This window comes from Nyctereutes procyonoides, unplaced genomic scaffold, assembly GCF_905146905.1.
Source record: "Nyctereutes procyonoides isolate TBG_1078 unplaced genomic scaffold, NYPRO_anot_genome, whole genome shotgun sequence".
NCBI lineage: Eukaryota > Metazoa > Chordata > Mammalia > Carnivora > Canidae > Nyctereutes > Nyctereutes procyonoides.
In genome coordinates this window covers 5,269,323-5,282,885 of record NW_026575036.1, presented here as the reverse complement: position 1 = coordinate 5,282,885, position 13,563 = coordinate 5,269,323, and the positions used below count along the sequence as shown (strand labels likewise).

The window sequence follows — 13,563 nt, the reverse complement described above, 5'->3', positions numbered from 1 at the left end:
TCTAATTATTTAACATACACTGTAATATTAGTTTCAGGTATGCAATATAGTGATTTAATACTTAGATACAATACCTAGTGCTCATCCTTCATCCCTATCCCCTATTTAACCTATCTTCCCATCCACCTCGCTTCTTATCAGTTTGTTCTTTATAATTAAGAGTGTTTCTTGGTTTGCTTCTCTCTCTCTCTTATATTCCCTTTGCTCATTTGTTTTGTTTCTTAAATTCCACATATGAGTGAAATCATATTGCATCTGTCTTTCTGTAACTGACTTACTTCATTAGGCCTCTATTTTAAAGACTAGTAAATTGAGCAATTTGTTCCTAAGATTTACTCTTTTATATAGAATAGTGGATTCTTCATTCAGGTTTAGAAAACGTATTCATATTCATATATGTCTACATAATACATACGTATCTAATATATTTACATATAGAAACACACATAAGCATAGATATATGATAGTTAATAGGGCTATAGTCATGTAATATAATTAATATGTCACATGTGCAGTTGATTCTTATTATTGGCAGTACTTGTGTTTCATAAAGTTGCTGCAAACATTAAATTAGCAAAAACTGAACATTGTTCCTAGGGGAAATATAGGGTAGATTCCTGGGTATCTCTGGTCACATCATTTTCATCAATCAATCAATTTATAACCTTGTTTCGTGTATGCTTCTGTGTAAAGACATCTTATTTAATGTATATTGTTGATCCACTAATTTTAAATTTGTGGCCAACAGCACTGTATAGCTCATGCCTGAGGGAAACATATATAAGTCACATATTCTTTCCATCATGCACATCACAGCTTTCTTGTACTTAGAAACACTGGCCAGCACTTTACAGTATGCTTGGAGCTGTTTAAATAGCAAATTCACCAAAAAAAAAGTTCAAAAATGAAAAAAAAATATGGCACTACATAGACTGTGAAGAGATCACTGGCTTACAATATGAGAGCTGAAACAAGGAGGCAGAGCCATGCTTTATCTGATCTCACCTGAGACCATGTCTGTTGGACAATTAAGATTTTTTTGCCACTCTGTACAGGTATATGAATGAACATGAAAGAACAGCAGTATTGATGTGGGGGCTAAAAATAAATTTTAGTGAGAAGGCAAATTCACAAATATTGAATCCATGAATATTGAGGATCAACTACATATTTTCTGTGTTAATTTATTCAGTAAGGTTTTATTGATTCCCTATATTATAAATATATAAAGACCATGAATATATATACCAATTTAGTGGATAATATATAACTATAGAAATTATAAATATATAGATAATTATCACTTGTGTATATAAGTGTATATAAACATATACATCAGTACAAAAGCCCACATCTATGTACATCTAAATAAATCCTAGTTATTCCATTTTTTCCACGTGGTCCAAAGATGCCTGTATCTATTCAGTTACTGAGTGAAGTGAGGACGATGGTCCCAATGTCATAAGCAGTCCTTTGACACATTTCATGTTATTTTTCTCACAAATACCTCTTTCTATGATCTTTCCCCACAATTTAAATGTTACAAAATTGTTTTTTACCAGTTAATTTTATTATTGCAAATCTCTCTGAATATTCCACAATAGCCAAACTGTGGAAGGAGCCTCGGTGTCCATCGAAAGATGAGTGGATAAAGAAGATGTGGTCTATGTATACAATGGAATATTCCTCAGCCATTAGAAACGACAAATACCCACCATTTGCTTCAACGTGGATGGAACTGGAGGGTATTATGCTGAGTGAAGTAAGTCAATCGGAGAAGGACAAACAGTGTATGTTCTCATTCATTTGGGGAATATAAATAATAGTGAAAGGGAATAGAAGGGAAGGGAGAAGAAATGGGTAGGAAATATCAGAAAGGGAGACAGAACATGAAGACTCCTAACTCTGGGAAACGAACTAGGGGTGGTAGAAGGGGAGGAGGGCGGGGGGTGGCTGTGAATCAGTGACGGGCACTGAGGGGGGCACTTGACGGGATGAGCACTGGGTGTTATTCTTTATGTTGGCAAATTGAACACCAATAAAAAATAAATTTATTATTTAAAAAAAATCTCTCTGAATGATCGACAAGCTGTGTATATATACACTTTAGCTTTACTTATGTTTGTTTGATTTGGTTGTTTGGCTACTGAACAAATATTCTTGGAGGCCATTACCTAACCAGTCTGGTCCTGTTTATTGCAATTGATTAAATGCTGATCATCCTGTCTTTCAACATTCTTCCTATTTTATATGTATCATATCCATCTTTGGAATCTTTCAGAGGTCCCCTGTATCATACAGAATAAAATTCACACTTCCTATTTGAGATTCTTTATGAACTAAACCCAGCCGTTGTCTTTAGTCTCATTTCCTAACAGATCCATAAGCACTTTCAGGCAATATAGAACCAACTGTCCCTAGAACACTGTCCTCCTGTATCACTTTCTTCACCTGTAATGTTCTTCCTCACCTCTTCATTGAAATTCTGCCTAAATCACCCTTCTTAGATATTTCCCCAGTTACTCCCAGTTGAAAAAAAAACCTCTCCACACAGCTGGGTCACTATAGAATATAACTTGTAACACAGTCATTACTTTTCCCTATTATTTTCCACTACTTTCCCAGGCAGGTTACTATTCCACATGTCTCACCTAGATATTGAGAAAAAAATATCCAGACAAAAAGTGGGAAATGTAAGCACTTTCCTCCCTCATTTCTGAGAAAGGCCAAATTGTAACAAGTAACTCCAGACCAACGACAAATTTGTAATGTCAATTTAGGTTTGGCTCTAAACACACACTTTCTACTTCATCATGACATTTTAAGCCTGACTTGGAGAATTTAACTTATTTTTCCCTGTACATATTTTTTTTCTCAGAGTCCCAAACAACTGACATTTAAATTAATTTGGGGGACACAGTATGTTTATAAAACAGAACCCTAGGCATTCAGACATAGCACTGCAATTCTTCCTTCAACAAAACAGCCCAGTTCTGCTTAGCTTGATTGGGTTGGAGGGAGGGCAAAATCTCACCAGCTTCTCCTTACCTGTGTCAAACTTTTACTGCTTGAGAGATCATAGAAAAGCAATGCGGGCCAAGTGAATACTTTGTACTATGCATCCATGGAAACGAGGAGGAAAAAAGAGAAAGATTTACTAACTTTTTAGACCTTTTATGGAGTTTGGGGGGGGGGCTTTCCCATTTTCTACCTCTCTTTGATAATAACAATAGTCTTATAAGGGTAGTCACCTTCCTGAACTGTAGAAGGGAACTAATATTTACTGAGTTCTTAGTTTGTGCCAGCAAACATGCTAAGCAAATTTTTTTTCTCATTTGGTCAAAAACAAAATTATCTAGAAAACTTTTTCCCCCTTCACTTTGAGTCAGTTACATAAATTGAAACAGGTAAGTAGAGGTGAGTGAGAGACTCTGAGACTAATCCCATTTCTTGATGTTTGCCAACTAACTCTCCACCCCATATTATCCAGTAAAGATGAAATTTAAAAAAAAGAGAATAAATCTAATTATCCACATAATTATGAAAATAACTGCCTTGTGAAAATTTTTGAGGAGGTAACTAGAGATCCATTTTTTTGAACTTGAAGTTCCACTTATCTAGAAAGTAATAAGAATGAGGTTTTAAAGGTTATTTTTAAATTATCAATGTCTTAATTTCTGTATTTTATCTTTAAGAGTCTCATACATCTCCAGAAGGAATATTTAATGAGTTTTAAGAGCTTACACATAAGTGTGTAGAAGATACAAAGCATAAAATGTATAATATTTATTATAACCATCCAAATAATTTTTCCCCTTGAAATCTGTGCAGTTTCTAGATAGAAGAAACTCTGAAATTACAGAATGTCAAAGGTTCTTACCTGGACTTAGAATCCTACAGCAGTAGCAACAAGTCCATCCTTTATCTGTTGTTAAAGCCTTTCTTTAAATAGTTGGCTTTTTTTTTTTTATCAGTTCAATGATGATTAACCATCTTATTAGGTCATTGTCCTAGGCAGATAAAAGAAAATTAACTAGCTACTCTTAACAGTCTGCTCCAGGCTTCAGAATTTTAAGTTATATATTTTGTGCTGGTCTCAGTCTATTAATAACCAATGTTATGGCTGGACCCCTCCAGGTGGTTCTTTTTATGATTTCAAGGTGTTCTTCACCAATAACTGTCAGGGAACTCTGAAAAAGATTTATTTCTTATAGGACCTGGAGTTTACACAGCACACGTGGGGCCACATAGCAAGGTCATGAGTAGAAGGAGAGCGTGCAAGGCCTGGGGCTCTCCTTTTATTAGGATTGAGGTTAGAGGTCTACAGTTTTACCAGCTCACTCTTATTGGTGAATTTAAAACATAAGAGTTTAACATAAAACTCAGCAAAAGAAAACAAACGTGACCCAAGTGATCAGCTATTGAAATCAATCAAGATCACTAAAACAAAGATGCCTCCATGCTGGGGGAGGTGGCCTGGCTCTTTATCTAGTCTGGCTGGCAGTATGTTTATTTGAGATAGCGCTCTTTGAAGTGGATGCTTCTTTGAAATGAATGCTTTGGCAATCAAAGCTTAAACCAGATACTTGCATTACAAAAAAGAAAAAAAAATAGACTTTACACCACATTATATTAGTAATCTCTCAGAATTTATAAATTATTTTATAAATAATTTAATTTTTTAAAAGTTTAATTATTAAGCTTTATTTCTGAGAATAATCTATTTGCTTGGGCAGCCCGGGTGGCTCAGCAGTTTAGCACTTTTCTTCAGCCCAGGGCATGATCCTGGGTCTCCAGGATTGAGTCCCATATCGGGCTCCCTGCAGGGAGCCTGCTTCTCCCTCTGCCTGTGTCTCTCATGAATAAATAAATAAAGTCTTTTAAAAAAAGATAATCTATTTGCTTGAGTTCATTGCATTATTTTTTTTCTTCAAAAACACAAATACAGCAGGTTATCCAAGATATTTAAAACTTCTCCCTATAGAAAAGAATTCAAAACATTTTTTAAAATTTGTCTATTAGTTCCTTAGCATTTAAGATAAAACATGTTCTTTTTGCTTGATACTTTGGTGCAATTCTAATATGGTGTTGATTAATATTAGCTATCTATAAAGGATACACACACACACACATATATATATAGACACACACACATATATATAATAGCAATGTGAGGATGCATATATGAAAACATCACCCCTTAATCACTTCTCTTTTTTTTTCTAAGGATTTACTTATTTATTGAGAAAAAGAGAATGTGCAAGTGCATGTATACACGAGTTGGGTGGTAGGAGAGAGGGAGAGGAAGAATCTTAAGTAGGTTTCACGTTCAGCACCAAGCCCAATGTGGGGCTCGATCTCATGCCCTTGAGATCATGACCTGAGCTGAAATCAAGAGGCTGAAGCTTAACTGACTGAGCCACTGAGGCATCACCCCCTTTATCACTTCTGTAAGATAATTGTTTGTACAGCTGCAGTGATATCTATCTAAGTTCTATATCTCAAGTTATTTGATACATTCTTTCTGTCCTTGTTTATTGTTGGAAGTACTGGAATCATGGGAAAAATCTGAGATTGCAGAGACATAGAAGGTTTGGGAAATCCTTAATTTCCCAAGGTAGGGGAACTGAAAAATGTAGACATGGGGCAAAGACATTTAAGACTTGGGCTCCCTGATAGTCCTTTGCTGAATCAGAATCTACAGTAGGCCAGTATGTATCCTCCCACCCTATGCCTCAAATCTCCCCACAGGAGATTCTTATTCAGCTGACAACAGATTATGAGGTTTTTTATATTTTTTTTAATAAGCACTTGGTTAATTTTTATGTAACTCTAGATTTTGAGAACCATTATAACAGAACTAGAGAATACTTACAGGGCATTATGGACTTCCCTATTATTCAGAGTGGAAACACAGTTTAGGCACTCCCACATTTAGGCAGAGTGGAAATACAGTTTAGGCACTCTCATGTTAGTGACTTTTTCTTCAAGCCTCCATTTCACCCAAGGTACCTCCCAAAACTTTGTTTTGGGACAATTGTATAAAAGGAATGAAGGTAAAACAGAAGAAATTAACTGAGAACATTTCTAATCCCTAAATGAAAGCCTTCTGATAAAATCCTAGAATGTTTCCAGAGGTCAAAGCATTCTCCGTGTTCTTACTTCTGCATGACAGGTTAAATACTAATTAGACTATTTTTGTGCAAATTGTAGAGAAATAAGGTCATCAGAAGAAAGATGTTACAATAGTTCCTTCAAGTTCTTTCATACCATACTATGGTAACATCCATGGGTCAAGAAAACTATAAAGTTTACTAAAAATAATCTAGCGATACCTATTCCAGAGATAATCATTACAGTTCTGATGACATTATCATGGCCCTTCAATCTGATAAACTTCAATGTGAATTTGTCTCTGCTACTTGCTAACATTACAACTTAAAGTTATTTAAACTTTCTAAGCACTCACATCCTCATCTATAAAGTACAAAGACATTACTTGGGGTAAAAATTAAATAATGTATGTAAAGTGCTTTACACTACCTATCTAATAGGACTCACTGTATGACTTTTGTGTACTATAAATATTTAAAGCAATTAATTTATATCAAATTAGTAAAAATATCTCTAAAATATGTACCTGCCAGTTTTTTTCTAACAATTTTTATTGCCAGAGTTCTCAGGTGTGTGCTATAGGTATGCTTTGAGAAGAAGCATTCAGGCTGAAAGCAAACATGCTGCCACCTGTCTGCCCCACTTCCCTTGACAACACTCAAGAGGCAGCTGTAGGAGGCAGCTAGATACTACAGAAAGAACCCAATATTTCTCTACTTACTGAAGCTTAAGGCCTGGCATTGTCATGATTAATCTTATCGTAACTTTCATCTCTGTTATGTTAGGCATCACCATAAGAAGAAAGTGATTTCCTGATCACTCTCATCACCTGCAGTCTAATCCCCATTTGGCTCTGCTTATCCCTGTTTTTGTCTCTCTCAATCCTGAACTGAGACCCTTCTCTTGAGCCTTTTGGAACTTACGGTTAATCACAAGTAGAATTCCCTTTACTTCAGACTCCTTTCTGAATTTGTTGTTTTTGTTGTTCATCTTTTACTCTAAATTAAACCTAGCCCCTTCCTTGAAACCTGCTTCTCCTGCTGCTCTGATCAATGGGGGCTACACTAGTCTCCATATTGCTCCCTACCAGAGGGACTGATTTTCAATTTGCCTTAGCTCGTTTATATGTGCTTCCCTCAGAATCTATAGATTTGAATGTCACACCAATGGAATCATCTACCAATCCTGAGTCACTCCCCCTTATTCTATGACCATTTTAGCTTTGGTTCAAAGCCAATGTCTTGAAATATTAATGTTGTTACAATTATTGGAGATTTCAATGATTGTGAAGATAATCCTTTTAATTCCCAGCTTCTTGATTGTGGAGGCCGAGAAAATTAAGGCCATTCCACTTTAAGTTCAGCGTTAGCACAAGTACAGCCATCCCAGGCCCCTGTGAATAAGAGCTGAAATTTACATTACTTCAGTTACAGGAAGAAAACAGCTTACAGTTTAACGTTCTAGAAAGCCCCATATTAGAATGAGAACAGAGCCTAAGCCAGTGGCAGAAAGTCTCATATTAGAATAAGAACAGAGCTCAATGCCCTTGAAAGCCCCATATCAGAATGTAAACAGAACTTGAGGAATTCCTCCACCCTTTCTGGAGGTCCCCTAGACCAGCCCATAAAACTAAACTGAAACCCACCTCGGGGTCCAAGTCCCTGCTCCGCTATGTCGGGTGTACTTGGACCCAAGCTCGAGCTTGTAAATAAACCCTCGTGTGTTTGCATCGGTGTCAGCTCCTTGGTGGTTTCTCGGATTCGCAATCTTGGGCACAACATTGGTTTTTTAACCTTCTCTTCTCCAGTGATTTTTTTTTTATTTATTCCAGTGGATATATCCTAGACCTTGTCACATGAAAAACTGTAACTCCCCATGATTTCAGTTTCAAGGATTGGTTTACCACTGTCTATCTTTCCAGCCTATACTCTGTACTACTTTAGATGGAACAATTCTTTCACTAATCAGGATCTATAATCCACTGGTTGATTCTACCACAGACGTCACTGCACCTTGTTCCATGTCCTCATTTTCTGCATATCTGGTTTAAATTTAGTCATCATGGTAATCACTTTTTGCCCATATATCTTCAAATCATTAGTGGCTTTTACATCATTTTAATTGCTTAACAAAACTATAACCTTGATGAACTCCAACTCTCAGACTACTTTGTCCATTCATCCATGCTACTGAATGGGATTGAAGAAAAACCCTTAACATGTTGACTTTAAATTTATCATTAAGAAACTCAATGAAGGGAAGCCTGGGTGGCTCAGAAACTTAGCGCTGCCTTCAACCCAGGGCGTGATTCTGGAGATCCGGGATTGAGTCCATATCAGGCTCCCTACATGGAGCCTGCTTCTCCCTCTGCCTGTGTCTGCCTCTCTCTCTCACTCTCTCTCTCTCTCTCTCTCTCTCCCCCCACCCCGTGTGTGTGTGTCTCTCATGAATAAATAAATAAAATCTTTAAAAAAACAACTCAAATGAGGTTTTCATTTTGCATAGGTATTATGCTGTATTTTCCTAATTCATGTCTTCTTGTTTTCTATTTTATAACTTCACCTCTTTTCTCAAAACTCTAACACATCTCCTATCTTTACCTTCAGCTGGTGACTATTTCACTGACAAAAAAAATGAAGAACAAAACTTCCAAAAGGTCTTTCCACCACATTTATATAGCATCAGTATCACATATTTTGCCTTGATGAACTGTTTATGTTGGAGTTAAGACCATCCTCCATTTGTACACCGGATTGTCTCCTTGTGTTCCCAAGGATATCAATTTTCCTTTTCTAAAGTGTCCCCATCAGCAAATAAGCATGCTCCCACTTTCCCATTTTCAAAAATTCTATTTCTATACTATTTTTATTTTACTTTATTTTTAAAAAGATATTATTTATTTATTCATGAGAGACACAGAGAGAGAAGCAGAGGGAGAAGCAGGCTCCCTGCAGGGAGCCTGATGCAGACTCGATCCCAGGACCCTGAGATCAGGACCTGAGCTGAATGCAGATGTTCAACCACTGAGCCACCCAGGTGCCCCACTGTTTTTATTTAAAAAACAAAAACTTCTCTAAAGTCTTATCTATAATATTGTTTTCTATTCATTTTCTTACATTTTTTCTTGAGTACACTCAATCAAATTTATACCTCCAACTTCATCCAAACTACTCTTGCCTAAGTTATAAATGACCAAAATGCTATAATGAAGTGGTCTTTATCTGACTTGAACTATTTGCCATTTTTCAGAGCTGAATACACCCTTCTCCTGGAAATAGTTTTCAGGACACTATCCTTTGTGTTTTTCCTCTTAATCCATTGGTTATTCTATTCTCATCTCATTCACTAAATATTTTATATATCTTTGGCCTCTTAATGAGAATGTTTCAGGATTTAATTCCCACTTATTCTATGACAGTTTTATGAGTAACTTCCAGTTTTTCCATGACAACGTCAGGATTTAGTCATTGTATTTTGGTGATCTCATGTATTCTCATACCTGTAATGCTCTCTATATGTTGATAATTCTAAAATTTTTACCTCTGCTCAAGGTGCTACTCCTGAGATTTTTTTCCTCAGGACTTTACCCTGAATTTTTCCATTGCCAGCTCACCGTCTCCTTTTAGACAGACAATAGGCCTCTGATACTCAACATTTTTAAAGACTTTCCCTTCATCTTCCCTTCCCAAACCTCTCCTCCTACAATATTCTCCATTTCAGTCAATTTTAATTCTATCCTTCCAGCTGTACACAAGCACACATGTACATGCATGTGCGCACTTGTGCACACACACACAAACACACACAATATTGGAGTCATTCTGTACTCCTTTCTTACTCAAAATATATCAAGCTTTAATTTCAAAATATGCCCAGAATCTATTTCTCACAACCATCATGGCTATCACTCTGGTCCTGAATTATTGTGACACTCTCTAATTTGTACCTCAGCTATCTCCTTAAACTCAGCAACTCCACTCCCCCATGTAAACTTCACCACAGAAGTCAGAACCATCATGTCAAAACAGGTCATATCATGACACTGTTCTCCTCAAATCTTCCAAAGTCTTCCTACATCACTCAGCTTAAAGTCCAAAGAATGGCCTTAAGGCTTATAAGATTTAGCACCATATTCAGAGTATTTATACTTGCTGTTCTTCCTATTTTTCTCCAGATATCTGCATAGTTCACACCATCACCATCTTTTAGTACCCACACAAATGATAGCTTTTGTCTGACTTCTTTTATTCAACATAATTACTGTGAAATTCAACCATATTATTGTGTATATCATAGTTCATTCCTTTCTATGCTGATTAGCATTCCATTGTATAAATATATTATAATTTCTTTATCTAAACTTTTTAAAGGAATTTGGGTTGTTTCTAGTTTTTGGTTATTATAAATAAAAGTCTCATGAATATCTGTTTATAAGTTTTTGTGTGGACATACACTTTCATTTCTCTTAAAAATGCCTAGTAGTGGAATGCCTGGGTCATATGAGAGGTGCATATTTAAATTTTTAAGAAATTGCTTACTGGTTTATTTTATTTTATTTTTAGAGATTTATTTATTTATTTATTTATTTATTTATTTATTTATTTATGATAGACACAGAGAGAGGGATAGAGGCAGAGACACAGGCAGAGGGAGAAGCAGGCTCCACGCCAGGAGTCGGTCGGGGGACTGGATCCCGGGACTCCAGGATAGCGCCTTGGGCCAAGGGCAGGCGCTAAACCACTAAGCCACCCAGGGATCCCTATATAAACAAACAAACAAACAAACAAACAAACAAATAAATAAATAAATTGGAGTTTGATATAAATATATATATATATATTTATTGGAGTTCGATTTGTCAACGTATAGTATAACACCGAGCGCTCATCCCGTCAAGTGCTCTCCTCAGTGCCTGTCACTCAGTCACCCCTTCCCCCCCACCCCGCCCATTAGAAATGATGAATACCCACCATTTGCTTCAACGTGGATGGAACTGGAGGATATTATGCTGTACTGTTTTCTAACAGAGTTGTATCATTTTACATTCTCAACAGCAGTGCATAAGAGTTTTGTTCCTCAATCTCTTCATCAACAATTAGTATGAATAGTCTTTTTAAATTTTATTCCCCCTAGTAGATATATATTGGTATCTAATTCTGATTTTAAATTTGCATTTACCTGATGACTAATGATGTTGAGTATATCGTCATGCGCTTAATTGCAATCCTCCCTCTCCCTTTCTCTTTCTCCCTTTTGGTCTGCTCAAACTTTTTGCTCAGTATTTACTGGGATATTTGTCTTCTCATCACTGAGTTGTAAGAGTTTTTTAGAGGTCTTCAAAGAAGATCTCTGTTGGATATATGTTTACAAAGATTTTCAAGTCAGAACTTTAAAATTTTGATGAAGTCTAATTTATTAATTTATTTACCTTTGAGCATTTGTGTTCTATGTTAGAAATCTTCACCAAAACAAGGCCAATTAGATTTTCTCATCTTGTTCTAGAGGTTTTATGCTTTTAGCTATTACATTTAAGTCTATACTCCATTTTGAATTACTCTTGGTATATGGTGTGAGTCAAGAGTCACAGGATCATTTGTTAGAAAGATTATTATTTCCCTACTAACTTGATTGGAATCTTTGTAAAATATCAGTTAAACACAAATGTGTAGGTCTATTTCTAGACTGTTTATTCTGTTCTATTGGTCAATAGGTTTATCTTTATATCAATACTATACTTTCTTGTTTGATAGCTTCATAAGTTTGAAATCAGATAATAAAAGCCTTCCTTCTTTGTTCTTCTTTTTCAAGAATGTTGTGGATATTCTAGGTCTTTGACACTTCCATATACATTTTTTAATATGCTTGTCAATTTCTGAAAAAAGCTCTGCTGAAATTTTGGTAGGGGTTGCAGTGACTCTGTAGATCAGTTTTGGTATAATTGGCATCCTAATAATAACGAATCATACAATTGATAAACATGGTCTATCTCCCCTTTAAGTTTTATTTAAAACTTTAATTTGTCACAACAGAGTTTTGAGTTTTCAAAGATAACTCTTTCATGTATTTTGTCAAATAGTAAATGCATTTACTATTTTCTACTATTATAAATTATATTATTTTGATTTCAATTTATGCTTAATGTTAGTATATAAAAATAAAACTTTTCTAAGTATGTATATTGAACTTATATCCTGCAACCATCCTAAACTCATTTGGTAGTTCTAGAGGATTAAAAATATATATATTTCTTAGATTTTTTTTTTTTTTTGAGAGAGAGAGAGCATGAACAGGGGGAGGTGCAGAGGGAGAGAGAATCTTAAGCAGGCTCCACGCTCAGTGCAGAGCCCAATGCAGGGCTTTATTTCATGACCCTGAGATCATGACCTGAGCCAAAATTAAGGCCACATGCTTAATCGACTGAGCCACCAGCCTCCCCTTTTCCTTAGAATTTTTAATGCATATTATCATGTTTTGTACAAAGACAATTGTGCTTCTTCCTTTATAATTTGGATGATTTTTCTCCTGCCTTATTTTATTGTCTAAGGCCTGCAGTATTGTCTCCAGAGTATCATATCATAAAACAGAAATGGTGACAGCAGGGCCTTACCTTGTTCCCAATATTAGGGGGGAAAGTTTTCAGTCTTTCACAATTAAAAATGAGGTGCCATGGCTCAGTTGGTCAAGCATTGAACTCTTGATTTTGGTTCAGATCATGATCTCAGGGTGGTGATATTGAGCCCTGCTTTGGGCTTTGTACTCAGTGTGGATTCTGCTTGAAGTGCTCTCTTTCCCTTTCTCTCTGTCCCTCCCCCTGTTCTATAATTAATTAATTAATTAATTAATTTTTATTTTTTAGAAAGAATGATACTAGCTGTAGCCTTCTGTACATATATGCTGAAGAGGTTCTCTTTTAATTCTAGTTTTCTGAGATTTTTAAATCACTAATTGGTTAACATTCAAAAGTCAATAAAGGTAATTCATTCCATCAGTAGAATAAACCCCCCCCCAACTTTATAATATCTTAAAAGACACAAAATAATGCATTTGATAAAATTCTTCATTACTCATGATAAAAACTTAGCAAACCATGACTAGAATTTCCTTAAATAATGGAGAGCATTAATCAGAGTACATACTTCATTATATTTTTATTGGACATCAATGTACCAATGGATACAAAGAAGACAGACCAATAAATTGAACATCCAGTGAGTTAGAAAGAAGGATATACAGGCAATAGAAAATGAGATGAGGGGGAAAAGTGGAAATCTAAATTTATTATTTTGAAGCAGTTCCAGGTGATGATAAATACCAGAAAGTAGCTAGCTCCAAGATGGGGAGACTGAAGTGAAATGGGGTAGATTTTTCCCATTGCTCAACAAGGCATAGAATTTCTACTCACAGTTATTTATCTGTGTTGAGTCTTCAGGGTAGTGCTACCTGCAAGCA

At 35.7% G+C, this 13,563-nt stretch overlaps 1 protein-coding gene across 3 annotated transcripts in view; it reads right to left on the bottom strand.

Moving 5' to 3' along the window:
- The window catches only part of SLCO1B3 (solute carrier organic anion transporter family member 1B3), a 90,302-nt gene that overhangs the window by 61,625 nt on the left and 15,114 nt on the right, over nt 1-13,563 (bottom strand). Inside the window, exons 1-2 of one of the 3 annotated variants that reach the window (XM_055318645.1) lie at nt 3,881-3,917; nt 3,049-3,114 (exon numbers count right to left, since the gene is read on the bottom strand). The exons of 1 other annotated variant lie outside the window; for it this stretch is intronic. The gene's annotated coding sequence lies outside the window, so the exon portion shown is untranslated. Of the gene's footprint in view, nt 1-3,048; nt 3,115-3,880; nt 4,011-13,563 lie in introns of those variants that run through there. One more of the 3 variants, XM_055318646.1, reaches the window with a different exon arrangement.